Source organism: Megalobrama amblycephala, linkage group LG21, assembly GCF_018812025.1.
Source record: "Megalobrama amblycephala isolate DHTTF-2021 linkage group LG21, ASM1881202v1, whole genome shotgun sequence".
NCBI classification, from domain to species: domain Eukaryota; kingdom Metazoa; phylum Chordata; class Actinopteri; order Cypriniformes; family Xenocyprididae; genus Megalobrama; species Megalobrama amblycephala.
Window position 1 is genome coordinate 223,806 of NC_063064.1, and position 15,097 is coordinate 238,902.

A 15,097-nucleotide genomic window follows, 5' to 3' on the forward strand; every position below is an offset into this window, starting at 1 on the left:
AGTGAACTGAATCAACACTAAACTTGAACTGAATCAACACTGAACTGAATCAACAGTGAGCTGAACTGAATCAACAGTGAAGTGAACTGAATCAACAGTGAAGTGAAGTGAACTGAATCAACAGTGAGCTGAACTGAATCAACAGTGAGCTGAACTGAATCAATAATGAAGTGAACTGAATCAACAGTGAAGTGAACTGATTCAACACTGAACTGAATCAACAGTGAAGTGAACTGAATCAACAGTGAAGTGAAGTGAACTGAATCAACAGTGAAGTGATCTGAATCAACAGTGAGCTCAACTGAATCAATAATGAATTGAATCAACACTAAACTGAACTGATTCAACACTGAACTGAATCAACAGGGAAGTGAACTGAATCAATAATGAGTTGAACTGAATCAATAATGAAGTGAACTGAATCAACACTAAACTTGAACTGAATCAACACTGAACTGAATCAACAGTGAGCTGAACTGAATCAACAGTGAAGTGAACTGAACTGAATCAACAGTGAAGTGAAGTGAACTGAATCAACAGTGAGCTGAACTGAATCAACAGTGAGCTGAACTGAATCAATAATGAAGTGAACTGAATCAACAGTGAAGTGAACTGATTCAACACTGAACTGAATCAACAGTGAAGTGAACTGAATCAACAGTGAAGTGAAGTGAACTGAATCAACAGTGAAGTGATCTGAATCAACAGTGAAGTGAACTGAATCAACAGTGAAGTGAAGTGAACTGAATCAACAGTGAAGTGATCTGAATCAACAGTGAGCTCAACTGAATCAATAATGAATTGAATCAACACTAAACTGAACTGATTCAACACTGAACTGAATCAACAGGGAAGTGAACTGAATCAATAATGAAGTGAACTGAATCAACAGTGAAGTGAACTGAACTGAATCAACAGTGAAGTGAATTGAATCAACAGTGAAGTGAACTGAACTGAATCAACAGTGAAGTGAATTGAATCAACAGTGAAGTGAACTGAATCAACAGTGAACTGAACTGGGTAGCGTTTCCCAAAAGCATCGTAAGCCTAAGTTGATCGTAGCTCCATTGGTTTCAATAGGTGCTTTTGGGAAACGCTGCCCTGATCTAATGATAATCTCACTACTGTCTTCTGTAGAGCCGCTTTACAGAGAATTTAAAATGTGTCTTATGTTTGATGAAGTCTGCATCACTGATTCTGTGAAACTGCTTTGAAACAATTTCTATCGTATAAAGCGCTGTAGAAATAAAGTTTGAGATTCAGACACATGGAGAACCATTATGATACTTTTACTGTGCTTGACAGCCTCCACACGGGGACTAACTGCATCCAAACAGAATCCAGCACCGTTTCCTTGGTGCTTTTATTTTGGCTGAACTTCTCCTTTAAGTGATATCATGACAGACACTGGCTGGCGCAGGTGCGAGGAACACGTGTGGCACTGGCGTTTCTAGGGGACGCTGTATTGTTCTAGTTGTTTTGGAAAGGAAAGCAGATCCGCCCCGCTGTATAGCGAGCGCTGCTCCAACATGATCCTCTGATCCACGCGTAACGTGAGCGTTTCACTGCTGTCGATCTGTTCCACTCACACTCTCTCCAAACCGCCAGAAGTTCAGCAACAGATACTGGAACAACTTTCAACAGTTTATAAAAGTACTGCTCACACTTTTTAAGTGTCTTTAGTACGAAGCACCGGACACAATGCACTTAATGTCTGCATGTCGCTCTGCACTACTCGCAGGTTGCTGTAGAGGCCGCTATTGAGCTTAAGATACCAGCAAGTTTAAAGGTTTAGAGCTGCGGAATAAATGCACCGTAACTGAAGTTACATGAACATACTTTAAATGTAACACCAGAAACATGTGCGTACATGTAACAATGTGCTAAATCATGCTAGCAACGTGTTAAATCATGTTAGCAATGTGTTAAAACATGCTAATTCATGTTAGCAACAAACTAATCACGTTAACAACATGCTAACATATGCTAGAAAAGTGTAATAATGTTAACAATATGGTAAAACATGCAAGTAAAACGTTAATTTATGCCAGCAATATAATTTACATGCTAATTTAATGCTAGCAAAGTGTTAAATCACCTTAGCATTGTGTTAAACCATGTTAGCAATGTGCTAAAACATGCTAATTCATGCTAGCAATGTATTAAAATGCTAACAACAAGCTAGTTTATGTTAACAAAGTGATAAATAATTCTAACAATGTGGTAAAATATGTAAGCAATGTGCTAAAACATGTTAGCAAAATGCTAATTTATGCTAGCAAAACATTAAATCATGTTAATGTGTTAAAACATGTTAGCAAAATGCTAACTGATGTTAGCAATGTTAAAACACGCTATTTCATGTTAACAATGTGCTAAAACCTGTTAGCAAAATGCTAATTGATGTTAACAAAATACTAAAACATGTTAGCAAATGCCAATTCATGTTAGCAATGTGTTAAAACATGCTAATTCATGCTAATTCATGTTAGCAACAAACTAATCACGTTAACAACATGCTAGCATATGCTAGAAAAGTGTAATAATGTTAACAATATGGTAAAACATGCAAGTAAAACGTTAATTTATGCCAGCAATAGAATTTACATGCTAATTTATGCTAGCAAAGTGTTAAATCACCTTAGCATTGTGTTAAACCATGTTTGCAATGTGCTAAAACATGCTAATTCATGCTAGCAATGTATTAAAAATGCTAACAACAAGCTAGTTTATGTTAACAAAGTGATAAATAATTCTAACAATGTGGTAAAATATGTAAGCAATGTGCTAAAACATGTTAGCAAAATGCTAATTTATGGTAGCAAAACATTAAATCATGTTAATGTGCTAAAACATGTTAGCAAAATGCTAACTGATGTTAGCAATGTTAAAACACACTATTTCATGTTAGCAATGTGTTAAAACATGTTAGCAACATGCTAATTAATGCTAGCAAAACATTAAATCGTTAACAATGTGCTAAAACCTGTTAGCAAAATGCTAATTGATGTTAACAAAATACTAAAACATGTTAGCAAATGCCAATTCATGTTAGCAATGTGTTAAAACATGCTAATTCATGTTAGCAACATGCTCATTCCATTTAACAATGTGTAAAAACATTATTTTCTCTGAGTAAAACCTTCAAACTTCAAGCTGTTCAAAGTTATTTTATAATGTCAGGTCTGGCTTTGTCAAGCCAACATCAAAGTTTGTCATCAAACTTCACTCATCTAGATGCTTCAGCCAATCAGGACAGATGAGCAGTTACTTCAGTTTTCTGGTTGATGTTTTAAGATAATCTTTGACATATGCATGGATATATATTAGATTGATTACTGCTTAACAGCCGCGATTACAACTGTGTGTGATCGATATTTTTTACCCAGCCCTAGATATATTATTCCAGTGTAAATCAGCTGTTTTCTATGTGAATATATAGTAAAGTGTAATTTATTCTTGAATTTTCAGCATCATTACTCCAGTCTTCAGTGTCACATGATCCTTCAGAAATCATTCTGATATGATGATTTGCTGCTCATGAAGCATTTATGATTATCATCAATGTTGAAAACAGTCATATTTTTTATTGATTTTATTTTTCATGATTCTTTGATGAACAAAGTTCAAAAGAACAGCATTTATTTGAAACAGAATCTTTTGTAACATTATAAATGACTTTTCTGTCACTTTTAAACTATGTAAATGGTCGTCACCACCGTATATAACCGGCCAAGATTACAAGACCCCCCCCCCCCCACACACACACACACAAAAAAAAACTTTAATGTGAAGTTTGTTTAAAATACACAAATAATGCCACTTATTCCACACCTACAGTAATGATGATAAACAGACACAACAGCAAACCAGCATGACAACAATTCACCACAGAAGCGTACAAGAAACCAGCAGCACCAATGATGGAACATTTCAATTGCTTATATTTCAATGCTTGATTCAATCTGAACTGGCAGAAACGGTCCAGACGTCAATCTCACAGACTAGAAACATCAAGTCACACCCTAGAAACCATGCAGCAAGACCTGAAACCTTTGGGAAGCAGAGCTGAGGTCTAAGCAGCATGTTTTTGGTGCAAACCCAGTTCAGCCCAACAACACCCAGGTGGCGAACGTCAAACACAGAAACATCCTTGAGCACAAATGTTCCATTTCCAGCAGGACAATAAGCAAAAACTGAAGAAACGTCTTGGGAAACAAAAGAAGGCCAGAACTGAGGAATGTCTCAAACACAGACCAGACCCGAACCAAACGGTGCAAGGAGCCGGAAACTCTTTCCATCTGACGGGGTGGAGCTGGAGTAAACGTGCAGTGAACATTCAGAGTCATACTGAAGGCTTTCAGCGTTGTCAAATGGACATCTGTGAAGAGCATGTTTACCACATTGTGTAGAAAACGATCAAGAATATCATGTTGGGTGTATCTTGATTAGTGCCCGTTATGCTTTTTCACATATGACCTTTCATGTAGTGTGTGATTGAGCTGTTTGTGAATGTAAAAGATCTGCAAAGATTCAAAGAGCTTTTGTCTCCCAAAAGAAGAATGATTCTGAACTGAAACGAGTCGTCAGTAATTCAGTCTCACTTCCTGCTCGTAGGTGTGTAACTAATTTGCATAATGCCCGCCTCTGTCTTGATTGGCTGAACAGCGTCTCTTTGCCCCGCCCTCAATCACTGTAGTTGTATCTGAGACTGGAAGAGTTTGGTTCGTGTCGTTCATGTCGAGAAGACGCTGTTTTCTGCTGAGATTGATACGGTAAAACCGACGCCGTCGTTACTGTTCGTATCACTGCGAATCAAGAGCTGAGATTCAGATATGATAATGAGCGTTTGGTTTCTGACCAATCGCAGCAGAGCAGCTCTCAGAAAGGCGGGGTTTAGAGAGACCGAATCCTTGATGGAAGCGTTTCAGACACTGAGAGAAAAGAGCTGATGCTGCAGTGGATATTATGAGAGAATTAAAGTGTTTTTGATCTTGGATGAATGTGAACCTGTTGTAGGAGACGAGAAACAACATTAGAAACCTTTAAAACAGCATAAGAGGGCACTTTAATTCAGTGTATGCAACACAGTCTGCAGAGACTTTTCACTGTTAAATCGAAATATTGCACAGAAGTCCTCTTTAATCTGAGTCCCTGCTGTTCTCAAACACGTGTCGCGAATAACCCCAAACACACACACACACACACACACACACCCTGCATTCCTGACGCTTCATGTGCTGAGCAGCTCCTGGTCTCCAAGATACAGTGAGACAGCTGCGCCGCGACCCCTCTGACCTCCGCTGCTCTCACGGCCCAGTCGTTCCTCATCTGCCTCACATTGTGTGTGTTTGCTTTTATGGGATTCAGGGAATTAGAAGGGACTCAAACTGTTCAAGTCGTCATGAAACAGAAGTTGTGGTGGTCTTTTCTTCTCCATTGTGTCGTATATGACCAGTGTGAAATGCTTTGCAAACAAGAACAAATGTAGGGCGGGGCTTGATTTTGTCTGTGGGGAATTGATTGGATGGTTGTGGTTTGCTATTGGTGGATCTCATGTGAGTGACAGGTTGCCCCGCCCTCATCATCAGAGAAGAGAAGATAATCTGATTCAAGATTATGAGGAGCATGAATTTAACACAATAATGATGGTCATTTGTGCTCCATAAACACAAATGCCTCTTACAAGGTAATTTTAGTGCACATTTATGACCTCTGAAACACCAGCCTAGAGGAAGAATTAACAATGTCCTTGTATCCGTTTCAGTGTCTCTAACATCTCATAAACTAACAGCAGCAGATCATCTGCCATCCACACTAGAACTAAACATACTTCTGTCCAGTCCATGATTAACAAACGACCTTTACAAGGTGAAATATTAAACCTAATAAGTAATATTTAACACACTAACACACTACAAAACTTTTGGACACACTTGACTGAACTTTTGAGTCTCAGGATGTTTTGAACTAAAGCCTTTGCTGGAAAGACTCTTGTATGAATTTCATATTCTCCCCACATTCACATTATTTCACAGTTTTCATGTCTTTACTCTTAGACTAAAATGAGGATAAACTGATGTAATAAAGCATAAGTATGTGTCCAAACTCTTGACCGCACACATGAGAACCTCTCACACGCTCTCCTGACTTCACTGTCACCAGACACCAATCCCTCCAGAACAATAAACACGGGAAATCGAGACAGGATCGGAATAAGTGCTCCGAGATGTGTTACATCACACTATTTCCAGTTGCATGTGTGCACTATTTCCTCACACACTGATAAATACAGTGAACATGGAACAGATTAAAGAGATTCACACACTTCAGCCTGATTCGGGTCAAACTGCTCAAAACAAAGCTGCCGTTTTAATGATAACAATAAAGATCTCAAATGAGCTTCAATATCAAAACACTCCATGCAAACCACAATATGACTGCACACTTCACGGCGGTTTAGAGGTTAGTGATCATGGTGGAACAACAACCAACATTTTGAACCATTAATGTGGTGACAACAGCAGAATTTGGTTAAAGGCAGTTAACTAGTGATCTATTAAAGTCTTTCTGTGTATGAGAGCTTTCAGAATATGGGATTGTTCCTCACAGAAGAAAACAAGCGAGTGAAAAGAAGAAATGATCCCAAATAAAGCCTTCATTAAAAGCTTCAGACTTTTTGTTATATTGAAACATGATAGAATATATGAGGTCATTTTTGCTGTGCAAAACATGTTTTAGCGTTGGTTTCTAGGGTGTTGCTATGTGTTTGCTACTTAAACCCAAATATTTATTACAAATGTGGGAAACAACTGAATTCCACTGCCTTAAATTTTCTCCCAAATTCTGCTTAATGATTTATGAATGCTGCTGGTGAAGTTCACGCGAGACGGCAGATGCTGAAAACACTGCGAGCGTCACGCGTGATTGAGTTGTGTAGTAGACGAAACTGAGCCGCTCATGCACACAGAACATTCAGCGACATGACTAACTAGATGTAGTCTAATGGTACATTTGCATTACTAAAAATGTAAACGTTTTTGTGTACAGATGACAAAGCTGTCAAAAGAATCCCCGTTCACACAGATCCGTCAAAACGACTAAAATCGCTGTATTCTGCTGCCAGGCCAGTAGATGGCGATGTCACTTTGTAAAGAAACGCTATGCAGCTATAGACTCAACATGTAATACACATGCGTATGACGTCACTGTTTTCACAAATTCACATGTTTGTAGTTTACACAGAGATTTTGACAGTGTCGTTTTCAAAAATTTGTATTTTCAGGCCCCCAAAATGCTGTTAAACGCATTAAACGGCCAAAACACATTAAAAAAAATTTCCATTTGTATGTGAAAACGGTGTCTTGTACACATTATATAATCAAACGTTTATTATTGGCATCAATTATTACAACTGTTACAATAAAGTCCACTAAAGGAATTAGAGGTTTTTTGCATTTGGCTCCTAAACTCTGGAATAGTGTTAAATTTGTCAGCTATTTTTTTAGTCTTAGTCCTGTCCTGTGTTATATGTAGTTTTTAGGTTTGTTTTTTCATATTTATTCAACCGTTTTTGTTTAGTTAAGTTTTAGTTGACTATGGCCTGGTTTCACAGACAGGACTTAGATTAAGCCAAGATTAGATCTTAGTTCAATTAGGACATTAAAGTACCTTTTATAAACATACCCTAGAAAAAAAAATAAAAAAAGATTAAAAAAAAAAATAAAAAAAATCACTTCTGGTGTGCATCTTGAGACAAAACAATGACACTGACATTTTATGATATAAATAATATATATCCGTGCAAGTTGCTTTCAATTAAAACAGCTCAAACATGCATTTTATTCTGGGACTAGCTTTAACTGACAAAAAAATGGTGGTCAAAAATTAAAATGGTGAAATTCCTAATAGTATTTCCAAATTACATGTTTTTCTATTAAAAAAACTGCATAAAAGACTATATATGTATTGCATTGCTTAAGTGCATTTATTCAGCGATCACAAATCTAGTCAAGATCATGTTTAGATTTATTACAGAGAAGATTTAGCATGCACATGGTCGCCAGATTGCTAAATTAAGTAAAACACCAGGCAGAAAATGTATCCTTGTAACATCCTCTCCTCTTTTTTGACAAAAGCAAAAAGAGGTTTTGGTAAAGTTATTATTTTTCACGCATGTTGATATAGTCAAAGTTATCCTTTAATAACCTCGACATCGTCTCGTTTTAGTCATGAAAAAAAAGACTTCCTGATAATGTTCGGGCTCGGACACATTAAAAACATCTCTTTATCCAAGCATTCACATAATGCTTCTAATAAACTTTCGACGATTATATCAGATGAAATGGTACCAAATACACATCATCATATTTTATCTAAAATGCTATGATCAGCAGATAGTTCTGCTTTTGCTTCTCTGTTTCTACCTCAGGAGTAACTACAGATTGAACCAGCTCCAGTTTGGATGATTTCAGACAACTGTGAGGACTGCAGATGATGGCAACTTTCGATCGACGACATTCAATATTGTGATATTTTTCCTTATATTGTAATCACTACGATCACAGGATCTGCTGTCTGCTTAGCTGAATACATGTTAACTAACCACATACCATGCACTGTCACAGCTGTATATCACTGCCATGTGGATTTTTCTCTGACACACTCATCTCTGACTGATGACAGAACTGTAACAAGCATTTCCTGTAAAGCTGCTTTGAAGCAAATTATATATTGCTCTGAATTGAATATTGACATTAAAGGGATAGTTCACCCAAAAATGAAAATTTGATGTTTATCTGCTTACCCCCAGGGCATCCAAGATGTAGGTGACTTTTTTTCTTCAGTCGAACGCAAATTATGATTTTTAACTGCAACCGCTGCCGTCTGTCAGTCAAATAATAGCAGTGATTGGGAACTTGAACATTAAGAGTCGAAAAAACTTCCATAGACAAATCCAAATTAAACCCTGCGGCTCGTGACGACACATTGATGTCCTAAGACACGAAACGATCGGTTTGTGCGAGAAACCGAACAGTATTTATATCATTTTTTACCTCTAATACACCACTATGTCCAACTCCGTTCAGCTTCCGGCTAGTGAGGTCTGATCGCGCTCTGACAACGGAAGTGATGTCTCGCGCTCATTGAAGTATATGGGCGAGACATCACTTCCGTCTTCAGAACGCGTTTTTTGACCTCACTAACAGGAAGCTGAACGAAGTTGGACATAGTGGTGTATTAGAGGTAAAAATTATATAAATAACGTTCGGTTTCTCGCACAAACCGATCGTTTCGTGTCTTAGGACATCAATGTGTCGTCACGAGCCGCAGGTTTTAATTTTGATTTGTCTAAGCAAGTTTTATTTACTGTTATAGTTGAAGTTCCCATCTACTGCTATTATTTGACTGACAGACGGCAGCGGTTGCAGTTAATCATAATTTGCGTTCGACTGAAGAAAAAAAGTCACCTACATCTTGGATGCGCTGGGGGTAAGCAGATAAACATCACATTTTCATTTTTGGGTGAACTATCCCTTTAAGATTTTACCAGACTTCTGGTACTAGTCCTTTCTTTCTGAAATCTATCAAGACAACAGCTTGTGTGCCTCAACAACAATTATGTGTGGCCTACTTCAGTGACCTTTAACCTCTGACCCAAAACCCCAGGTTCAAGCATGTGTGCTGCTGAAATGAGCCGAGGGCCCCTGCTGGAGCTCTGTTTTTATCATCAGACAGACACTTAGGTTTCAACCGTATGCATTGATTTAACTCTTTTAATAAGGATGCAATGTCTTATTAAAGCTCTTATCCATTATTTTGTAAAACATTGTTCTTTCTCAGACAGTTAGAAGGCATTAATAATCAAACACAATGCAAGTGGACACAAACAATATGAATGAAGGGTCGTTTTGTTCTCCAGCACACATGCGAACACTCGAAGGAACGGGACGGGCAGCTGAAGGAGCTACAGCAGATAAAGGAGAGCCGTTCTTTGAGTCTATTAACACACAGACTGGCCCAATCAATGAACTTCAAGTGTTTGTACTCTCAGAAACTCTACAGACTTTTCTTAAACTTATTTTTCATTCTTAAAAGTTAGGCTACTGATGCTTAGAGCGTTGCTAGGGTGTTGTGGATGGTTGCCAGGGTGTTGCTATGCAGTTGCTAGGGTGTTGTAGGTGGTTTCCAGGGTGTTGCTATGCAGTTGCTAGGGTGTTGTGGGTGGTTCCCAGGGTGTTGCGAAGCATTTGCTAGGGTGTTTTGAGCAGTGTGTTACTATGCAGTTGCTAGGGTGTTGTGGGTGGTTCCCAGGGTGTTGCTATGCAGTTGCTAGGGTGTTGTGGGTGGTTCCTAGGGTGTTGCTATGCAGTTGCTAGGGTGTTGTGGGTGGTTCCCAGGGTGTTGCGAAGCATTTGCTAGGGTGTTTTGAGCAGTGTGTTACTATGCAGTTGCTAGGGTGTTGTGGGTGGTTCCCAGGGTGTTGCTATGCAGTTGCTAGGGTGTTGTGGGTGGTTCCCAGGGTGTTGCAAAGCATTTGCTAGGGTGTTTTGAGCAGTGTGTTACTATGCAGTTGCTAGGGCGTTGTGGGTGGTTCCCAGGGTGTTGCTATGCAGTTGCTAGGGTGTTGTAGGTGGTTTCCAGGGTGTTGCTATGCAGTTGCTAGGGTGTTGTGGGTGGTTCCCAGGGTGTTGCGAAGCATTTGCTAGGGTGTTTTGAGCAGTGTGTTACTATGCAGTTGCTAGGGTGTTGTAGGTGGTTTCCAGGGTGTTGCTATGCAGTTGCTAGGGTGTTGTAGGTGGTTCCCAGGGTGTTGTGAAGCATTTGCTAGGGTGTTTTGAGCAGTGTGTTACTATGCAGTTGCTAGGGTGTTGTGGGTGGTTCCCAGGGTGTTGCTATGCAGTTGCTAGGGTGTTGTAGGTGGTTTCCAGGGTGTTGCTATGCAGTTGCTAGGGTGTTGTGGGTGGTTCCCAGGGTGTTGCTATGCAGTTGCTAGGGTGTTGTGGGTGGTTCCAAGGGTATTGATAAGCATTTGCTAAGGTGTTTTGAGCAGTGCGTTACTAAGAGGTTGCTAGGTTGTTGATGGAGGTGTTGCTATGCAGTTGCTAGATTTTTTTTGAGAGGATTTTAGTGCGTTTCAGTGCAGTTTCTAGGGGGTTGTGGGTGGTTGCCAAAGCCCAGATACAGTTACTAAGGTGCTTTGAGTGGGTTTTAGTGTATTTAAATGCAGTTGCTAGGGTGTTGTGAATGGTTTCCAGGGTATTGATATGTGGTTGCTAAGGTGTTCGGAGTAGTGCATTACTATGCAGTTGCTAGGGTGCTGCAGGTGGTTGTGAGTGTTGCTATGCAGTCACGAAGGTGTTTTGAGCAGTGTGTTACTATGAGGTTGCTAGTGTGTTGTGGGTGGTTGCCATGGCATTGATATGCGGTTGCTAAGGTGCTCTGATCATTGTGTTACTATGAGTTTGCCAGTGTGTTATCTGTGGTTCCCAGGGTGTTGCTATGCAGTTGTTAAGATGTTTTAAGATTTTAGTGTTTCAGTGCAGTTGTTAGGGAGGTTTGGGTTAGATCGCTGATACACAGTTACTAAGGTACTCTGAGTGGGCTTTAGTGTGTTTCTATGCAGGTACTAGTGTTTTTTTAGTGCAGTTGCAACAATGTTGTGAGTGGTTGGCAGGGCATTGCTATGCAGTTGCTAGGGTGCTGTGGATGGTTCCCAGGGTGTTGCTATGCATCTACTAGGGTGCTATAGGTGGTTGCTAGGGCAAAATCATTTTCAAAAATGCTTTCATTAATTATTAAAACAAAACTTGAACCATCCATGTGATATCAACAGATGTCCTTACTCTGACAGAACACTCTCTGAATGAAGGCCAGCAACACAGAACCAAGATCCTCAACAATAGGACTGCAGGGTAATTATTGACTCGACTCCTCAGCGCGGGAGGCGTCCGTGTGTTTGGGCATTCCACGGAACAATAACAAAGAAATATCAATCTTTCATTAAGAGGAAAGAAAAATGGCCCAGGGACTCAAAGGTCAACTTCCTGTTTGGATCCTGTTTGGACTGCAGGTGCAAGTATGAACGACGGCACAGCCAACACAAACACGCGAGAGCCACGGACGTCTGCTATCGTCTGACCCACCTCCTGTTGGCAAGCAGCACTCAACGAAACTAAACTTGAGACGTGTACTACACTTCTGCAGCATGTTCAAGAGATGTGTGTGGTCATGATTCTAAGATATTACACAATTAGATGCAAAAGAAAATCCTAAACAGAAAAGCCTCACTGCTTGCATTGAGAAGAAAAGTATATGCTGACATGATAGATAAAACTATTTCATTGAAAAAGTTATTCATTTACTTACTAGTAAAGTTAGGATCATTACTTTCGTACATTAGTTTCATTGCTGATAAAACCATTATGTGTTTGTCTAGTGCCGTTCTGAACACAGCGTAATTGGGCTGTTTTGCCTCGAGCACGCAGCTGAATGCAAGCCGTCACCTGACCCAGGCTCACAAAGACAGCCACACCTTTCATGTAATTGTGCAATCCCATCTCTATACTGAAGTAAGTCGTAGCTTGCAAGGCCATGCGTCAGGGCCAAACGTGCGCCTGCGTGAGTCAACGGCTCTGCCTTGAAGTGTTCCTGCAAGTGAGAACAATTCCAAAGGCTTGCAATAAATGCTAGGAGGAGCTAGCAGCGCCAGCACCATGTGAAAACAGGTCAGGCGCATTGTGAGGGGACAAAGGCAACGACATGACATCAGCCCTGCGCAAAACAAAAACGCAGCAGGGGGGAGGAAGAGGAACAACGGCGATCCCAAGCTTCTCCAGATGCACGTTTGCTGTCTTTGGAGCAACCCATGCGAGAACTTTGCTTTGACATCATGACCCACTTTCCCTTCCCGTTCAGTTTTAATTCAGATTCACAAACGGTTCAGAAGGCTTTAGAGGATAGTTCAAGCAAGCTCAAGTGAATTAGAATATCTTCTCCTCCCTCTTGCAGCATCTCTTCTCTGATGTCGAGGAAGGGGCATCCTGTCACTCACATGAGATCCACCAATAGCAAACCACAACCATCCAATCAATTCCCCACAGACAAAATCAAGCCCCGCCCTACATTTGTTCTTGTTTGAGAAGCGTTTCACTCGGATACGACACAATAGAGAAGAAAAGACCAGCACAACTTCCCTTTTAAAGGGTTAGTTCACCCCAAAAATAATGTCATTAATTACTCTCCCTCATGTCGTTCCACACCCGTAAGACCTTCGTTCATCTTCAGAACACAAATTAAGATATTTTTGATGAAATCCGATGGCTCAGTGAGGCCTGCATAGCCAGCAATGACATTTCCTCTCTCAAGATCCATTAATGTACTAAAAACATATTTAAATCAGTTCATGTGAGTACAGTGGTTCAATATTAATATTATAAAGCCACGAGAATATTTTTGATGCGCCAAAAAAACAAAATAACGGCTTATATAGTGATGGCCGATTTCAAAACACTGCTTCAGGAAGCTTCGGAGCGTTATGAATCTTTTGTGTCGAATCATGTTTCGGATTGCCAATATTCTCGTGGCTTTATAATATTAATATTGTACTTACATGAACTGATTTAAATATGTCATTGCTGGATATGCAGGCCTCACAGAGCCATCGGATTTCATCAAAAATATCTTAATTTGTGTTCTGAAGATGAATGAAGGTCTTACGGGTGTGGAACGACATGAGGGAGAGTAATAAATGACATTATTTTCATTTTTGGGTGAACTAACCCTATAATGATGACTTTAAAATACTTTCTACTACCCCAGCTAGGGCTGTCAAAAGTACCGACTTCGGTACCAAGTCGTGAGGATAACAGCGTTTCCCTCTTGCATTTTGACAGCTGTTGAGCGGATTCTTAAACACCTCTGATTGGCCACTGCGTTCACATGCTCAACAGATATGTCTGTGATTGGCTACAATGCATCAAAAGCTGGGTTTCCATCAAAACATGAAGCGAATCTTTTTCGCAAAAAAAAAAAAAAAAGTTAATTAGGTGCATTTCCATCAAGTTGATCGAGCGTTTCCACCTCTCATTATTCGCATTAACTCTTTTTCAAACAAGTCAAAAACCACCTCAAGTGAGCATAAAAACTATTTTGCGAATTAAGTTTTTTCTTTCCACTCGTTTCTGATGCGATACTTCAAAATGCACATAAAAACTGGGTGATGGAAACATATCTAAAGATGTCTATTTACAACATGTTTTTGAAGCGTTGATCATTGTAGCCAATCAGACGTATCCGCTGAGTGCATGAACACAATGGCCAATCAGAAGTGTTTAAGAATCCGCTCAACAGCGCTCAAAATGCTAGAGGGAAACACTGGTATTGTCACATTTTTAAAATTTCAGTACTAACTTCCGAAGTCGTTAGTTTTGACAACCCTAATCCCAGTTTATAGACAATTTGAAGCCATTTGAAGTTCAATTTCACTGTGAGGTTTTTGCTCCATTTGTTTGAGCAGATGAACACAGTAACCAATGACCCGATGACTGTTCAGTTTAGTCATGTTTAGGTGGACGTTTCTAACCAAGTCCTGCCACGTCGATGCAAGCCCAGCAGAGCAACCCCGAACAGACCGCTGTAACATGTAGATGTTGCACAATGAATTCCAGTAGCACTAAACGCCTTCTGAGCAGGATTTGATGGTGCTTAATCTAGGAAGGAATTTCTAATGGAAAACACAGCAGCGTGTTCAGGACACGACCACACACGGCCTGGCCGAAGAGAGCAGTCTCACTCTTTCATCATACATCAGTGCACTGAGCTGAAACCAACAGCAGTGAAAGATTGAGAGAGACAGCTGAAGACATTCACTCAACACAGACACAGATATAAGGGTTAGTTCACCCAAACATTAAAATACTCTCCCTCATGTCGTTCCACACCCGTAAGACCTTCGTTCATCTTCAGAACACAAATTAAGATATTTTTGATGAAATCCGAGAGGAGACTCGTCCATAGACAGCAATATAATCAACGCTTTCAAGGTCCAGAAAGGTACTAAAGACATCGTTAAAACAGTCATGTGACTGCAGTGGTT

The 15,097-nt window shown here is 39.9% G+C and overlaps 1 protein-coding gene across 1 annotated transcript in view; it reads right to left on the reverse strand.

Annotated features, from left to right (window-relative positions):
- The window catches only part of vgll4b (vestigial-like family member 4b), a 49,807-nt gene that overhangs the window by 33,157 nt on the left and 1,553 nt on the right, over positions 1–15,097 (reverse strand). The gene's annotated exons all lie outside the window — the stretch shown is intronic.